Below are 6,755 nucleotides of genomic sequence, written 5' to 3'. Positions count from 1 at the left end.
GAGGCCGAAGAAATTCGTCGCCGGAGCAAGGTCAGAGTCGCCGGAGCAGGATTGGGATGGTGGCAGAAACAAGCAAAGAAAAAAGGACAAACACTCGGAGCAAAAAAATAAAGAAAAACCAGAGTGAAGAAAAATGAAAGGTCTCTAAAACCAATAACCCAAGGAAACTGAAAAGTAGCGGGAAATCCAATGGGTCATCCATCAATACTCCCAATCAACCTATACCACGTGGCCACTTCCCATACTGCGCCGCCATCACACATTAAATTCGGAACGAAACCCCAAGCGTCACAAACAATTCAGGAAAAGAAACTCTTCACCTTCTGTGGCCTTCATAACACGTCACTGACGACCACAGAACCTAGGGGGCAACTGATGGGAATGACGAGATCACATTACCCTAACGAGATCAACACTAGTGACGAGGTAAAGCTTGACGACAAACGAGTCATCACTGACGAGGTAAAGAAGATCATTCAATGGCGCCAGCAGGTAACCTGGACAGTTACAAACCAACAAAGCAAACCGTTGGAGCCTAATAAAAGCCCCATAATTGGGCTGAAGGTTTTGCAAGAAAGAGGCATTAACACCCCAACGGCTAGCAGTCAAGCTCACATATATAAAGTCCACACATTGACAGCAGAAGGTACATATATACAAAAACTCACTAAAAATACCTATTATCTTCTAGTTCTGTGAATTGTTATATTGTTCTAACTTTGGCATCAGAGGCGCTGTGGCAGGCACCACACCGGTGACCACCTTACCTGTAGATAATCAGCTGCTGACAGGGAGTTCCGTCTGCCTACTGTGACTGACGAGTTTGCACCTCATCATTACGCATGATTCACACCCACTTTGCAGGCTCTATGGACTACGCACATGACATACCATCTCCAACTCGACATGTCCTTTTATGCATGCGTCCACATCATTTTCACTAGCATCATGATGAGTACTATCATCTTAAAGGAGTTATGTGAAAACAAACATATTTATTGTGAAAATTGACCCATTATTCCTTTTTTTTTTTTTGAGAAAGACCACCCATTATTCCATAAATGTCGGTGTAAGGACTCGATTTGTGAAGACCACAAAATGATATTGGGTTCGCACGTAAAAAGGCCCAAACAATATAATTTGTAGAATGTGGGTTTGAAAGACTAGACCTTGGTCACCGAACGGTGGTTAATCATAGTGTTCATACAAATTTAAACCGTGTTCGTTCGAGAATTCTTTCTCCTCGATACGGTCTGGAAGGCTCTCCTTCTTGGCCTTTTTTTCCCAGCCCTCTTTCGATTTGCTTGCTTCTCCTTTTATATTAGCCTGTATCCCTTATCCTACGTCCACGTGTAGATTCGACTTTCCAGGACTGATACTTGTCCCATCAGCCCATATCCAAAGTGGTTGGGGGTGGTTGTAAAAGCTGAAGAGCGTGGCTCTGTCAGGTGCAGAGTATTCAATGGCAGTAATGGCAGCTTTCCCTTTGTCCTTGGTCGTCATACTGTCCAGCGGTCCTTTCTCTATCAACGCAGATATTTTAGGTTTTTCTCAAAACTATTCCTATACCGTTCTTGCCCTTTCTTTTAGGAGGGCCACAGGGATGCCGAGGACAGAGTCATCCTCGGCTATGTCTCAAGATTACTTGGACTTTTATTATATGTCATCGGCTATATCCCTCCTCGGCTCGGGCCTTGGGCCCCAATGTAAAAATGAGCCAGGGTCACAAATTATTGGGCCCCACAATCGGTAAAGATATGAAATTTGTAATATGAAGTATATATTATAGGATGCCATGTCACACTTTTGAAATGTACTAGCCCTCCTTTTTTTTTTTTTTTTTTTTTTTTTTTTTTTTTTTGAAAAGGTAGCCCTCCTTATGTGGTTGTACAATATTTTTTTTTCTTTGATTATTTTAATAAATTATATTTTAAATGCTATGTTTTAGTATAATTTCCAATTAAATAAAATTTTCAAAAAAAAAATTTAACTAAAACAAACTGTGGGGTCATGGGCCTAAATCATACAATTGGGTTTTGGACTTTGGCTGAAAGCGTGAGAAGTCCGAATCTGAGGAGGAATATCTCCTCGGATAAGCTAAACGTAGATCAGGACGTGCACCATAAACATACAGGAAAGATGGGAACTCAAAAATATCTAAGGGAAAATTGCTACCACAGCATTGAATGCTCTGTAGCTAATTCCCTGGTCGCATTAATGAGGAAGTGACCTCTGAACAGTACTTTTCCAGTCTTATAACCATCCTCCAAAGACTTCTAGATGAGGCTGATGGGACAAGTATCAGCCTAAGCCATCAACTATCCACATGTAGGGTAAATGTGAAGGAAGAGATGTAGTATAAATAAGAATAGAGACCTTAGAGGAAGGGGATCGGAAAACAGAGAAAGAACACTGTAGCAATCACAATTGCACTTGTACTCTGTTTACTTGATTTATATGGGCACTTGCCTCCTCGGACAAAGAGTTCATCCATATTAGCCGTTGTCCAATTCACTAAAACCTAGTTCTTTGATCCACTCTCTACAAATTTATTGTACTGGGTTCACTGGGCCAAGATCTCATACATTTTGCGCTTGGGCTGCAAATCGTGTCCTTACAGTTACAATTATTCACCGATTTTAATTTATACCAAAAACTCATTACATGCGATAAAATAATGAAAAATATCTAAACAGAATGACACTGTACTATTTAAAGGTGAAATAATGTCTCAATATATAATATACACACGTTAAAAAAATAATAAATAAAAACTGTGCAACGTTGTTTTGTTTAAGCAATTATGTTAATAAAGTTACCATAAAAAGGTGTATAGTTTAAATGAAACATTTTAAGAGTATAGAATTTAATTTTAAATCTCCAAAAGTGTTATGTTTAATTTAAAACCATTGCTAAAGTATAAACAGCTGAGTATGTCATTATAATATACATATCTACAATATTTCCTCCAAAAAATGTACATATATATCTAAAATAAGAAAATATTGTCGCTTTATACAAAACTTATATACAATATCTTAGATGTTGTCTTTTAAGTTCTTTTCTTAAGATTCTGTCATTTGATTACTTAACTTAAAAAATACACTTCCATCTATGAGAAAAAAACCACATGACAGAATCTAAAAGAGGAATCTAAGGAATAGCACCTAAGTACTATACCTAAATCTTACTCTATAGCTTTTGTATTATATGTCCAAATTAATTAGTAAAAAAAAAAAAGGAATTAAAAAAAAAAAAAAAAAAACTTTGATTGAGACTTTGAGAATTAATATTTAAAAGTAAAGAGCTTCAGTAACAAAAAGAGGGGAACTTTTTTATTTTTTTTAAACTATCTACATATAAATATTCTAATAGATGTCAAGAGTCTTACAGTTCAATTAGCATCTCTTGATCTTTCTAATGAAGATACCTTGAGTTCGAGTCTCCCATCTTCAATTGCATTTTTTTTTTTAAAGGCAATTCCTACAGACACTCTGACCACATTTGTTTCTTTTCTTTTCTCCTTTTCTCCAATCTTCCAAACATTCATAGAGGAGCACTAACAGTCTTTCTGTACACATGTCTTCTATTTAATTTCTTCCCAATACAGTTGTTTATTATAACTCAATTGTTCGTTCAATTAGATCTTCAATTTTGAGATACTACAATTTGATCTTCAATTATATATTATAATATGTGGATAACTCATCATGCCACTAAACAACATACGAGATTTGGAATTATTTAAATCAATTTTAATTAGTTGATTGAAATATGACCAAAAAAATATTCGGCTTAAAATAAATATGGGGTGAGTCCAGTGAGTCTTAGTTTATTAAAAAAAAAAGGCTTTAATTCCTAAAACGTTAAGTGAATTGTGTATTAATAGACTCATCATCATCATCAATTTTTTTTTTTTTTTTAAACTAAGCTTATGGCCTGCGAATCTATTTTCTGGTAAGAATGTGATCTCAACCAGGATAAGTTTGATATGTCGAAGTACATGTTCCCATTTAAATATTGTAAACCCTTATTGCTAGGGTTAAGTTGGGTACCATCCCTACTGTACTGGGCAGGGCCCTAAGCCCATTGTTCCTAGGACCCTAGTCTTGTGGTGCTGCACGGGGCAGGGCCCCAAGCCCGTTGGGCCTTAGGCCCTAACCTTGTGATACAATACATGACCCTGTCCTCGTTGACCTATGACCTTGATCCGGACACACCTTAATGCACAATCTGGGCCCAAAAACTGTAATGAGACAATTCTGTCTTGAACGTCAGAAGCAAGCCCCTCCCGATCAACTTTAACTTGGTCAGGAGTATGATTGCTCGAAGATACAAGGTCTCGGCGGCTCAGTATTGCCATGGGGAATATCACTGCTGAACAGTCTTTTAGAGATAGGAACCAGTTTCAATGCCATTACTACCATTCCCAACAGAACATTCACTTAGAAATGATGAAATTGGACCCCCATTCACACGAGTGAGATCAAGAAGTAATCATAATACCTCCACTTATGTCAAGCTATAAATAAGAGGGTAGAGTGAAAAGTGGGGGAATTAGCAATTCTGGAGAGAAAATAGAGGGTAAAGGGTATTAATAACAGTAGTGAAGAGAGTAACCCAAGAAGAAAAAATAGAGGAGTTCGCGAAAACTAGAGTGTGCAATTGAGTCTCCGAGCAAGGGACTACCTATAGTAGGAAACTCAAAACTCACTATACAAGTTAGTTCTGAGTCCAAATATAGGTTGAGGCCCTTAAAGACATATTGGGTGCGCACACCTACTAATTTCTCTGCTATACAATAATTTGGAAGTCACGTAGATCATTTAATTCCCATAGCATGAAATTTATGAAAACATATTGATAGATGAACCAGATTTATACAACAGATAAGTTTTAGACAACATCGCTACAACTGAAAATCCAAAGGGTTATCAATATAATGGGCAGAAATCCCTCTATACGTTCAAAGGGTTATCTAGAGGGTAGCATGTTTCCAACAACATTTTACCATATCAAGGGAGTTGACAGGCAAATTTGGAGGGTCAGACTCAGAACTCAGAAGGACCTATAGAGGCTAGGACTGATAAACTGACATACTTTTCAAGCTCGCATTAATGGATTTATCTTTTGCCACTTTCTGGAAGGAAACAGCAACAAAAGTAACAGAGAATTTGCAAAATTCGCACTAATGGAGTTATTTTTTGGAATCATCTTTCTGTAAAAAATTTGTTTAACCATCTACATTCTCTTGGGGTGAAATAGAGCAACTTAATTTGACAGTGATATAAGGTGCATTTAAGCATACTTACCATGGGAATAGACGAGCAAATTTCAAGGATGCGGACCTAGGAGGCTAGGACAGATAAACTGAGATACTTTTTCTGCAAACATTTTTCCACATCTTTCTCCATTTTCGATCTGAATGGTTTCCATAAAGCAATAAAAGTAACAAAAAAAATTTGTAGTAATGGATTCTTTTTGGGCCATCTTTCTGTAAAATATCTGCTTAACCGTATACATTCTCATGGGGTGTAATAGAGCAACTTAATATGACAGTGATAGAAAATGCACAAAAGCATAATTGGGATTGCTACTTCTTAATAGTACATAAGTTTGACCCACTTTTGTTACTTTTTTTACTTCATAAAAGCATACTTTTGTTTGACTTTTCCCATTTATTATATCCCTTTTTTTTACCTTAACCCGGTAATTTTTTATATATTAATATAGATCCGATTATTTTATTTTAAGTAGTTTATTTTTTTATATTTTATATATTTTTTAATAATAAATATTTTATTCAAATCTAAATATCTGCATAAAAGTTAATATAATGAAAATATGAATTTAGAATTTACTTTGTATCAATACTAATTTATTGAGTTATGTGATAAATAAACTTTTTAGATATGTTTATTTAGCAAAGTTGAAATTTTGCTTTTGGTAAACTAGGTTCTATTGTTCTATATTTTCATGCTTCTTTTAGTTATATATATTTTTTTTTAATTATAAATGTCTACCAGAAAATATCCATCAAAATATTTTTAAAAAGAGAGAGAGAGAGAGAGTGTGAGTGAGTGAAAATTGAAAAACAAATTGAATTTAAAAAAAGATGGATAAATTTGTTGATGGATAACTAGTAGTATAGAAAACATAACAAAACAAGTATGACCCACTTAAAAAAAATAAAAAAAACTCTGGTCCATAGATTCCTAACGCTATTTTGACTCTTTGCAAACAAACTAAATGAGTATGACCCACTTAAAAATTAAAACTCAAAACACTTTTTTTTTTGCTTGCCACATGTTCTCAAATCAAAGACTTTATTTGTGGTTTCGTTCCGGACAACGGGCATGACAAATTTGTACTAGCCGACTGCCGACTGCCGACTGCCTTTCTTTTAGAGAAGTTTCACTTTCATCCTACATAATCATCATGATAAATGAAAGACAGAAACGTACTCATTATTATGTTTATCTACTTAATCACAGTTTCAAACTCTAATTTAAGGAATCAAATTATGTGAGTTGTAATTAGCTCAACTGATAAAGTATTTAAGGTTCAATCTTCGCTTATATCAAAAACTAATTGGTATCTTAGTCTAATGATAAAGAACTATTATTAGAAACAAATGTCATAAGTTGAAACTCTCTCTAAAAAAAAATTTAAATTACATGTTTAAATTCTATGTATTCAATTTTTTTTTTTTTTTTTTTTTTTTGAGAAGGAGGTATTCAAATTAATTTCTTGAT

The sequence above is a fragment of the Quercus robur genome, chromosome 8 (assembly GCF_932294415.1).
Source record: "Quercus robur chromosome 8, dhQueRobu3.1, whole genome shotgun sequence".
Classification (NCBI taxonomy): Eukaryota; Viridiplantae; Streptophyta; class Magnoliopsida; order Fagales; family Fagaceae; genus Quercus; species Quercus robur.
This window is presented reverse-complemented; position numbering follows the sequence as displayed.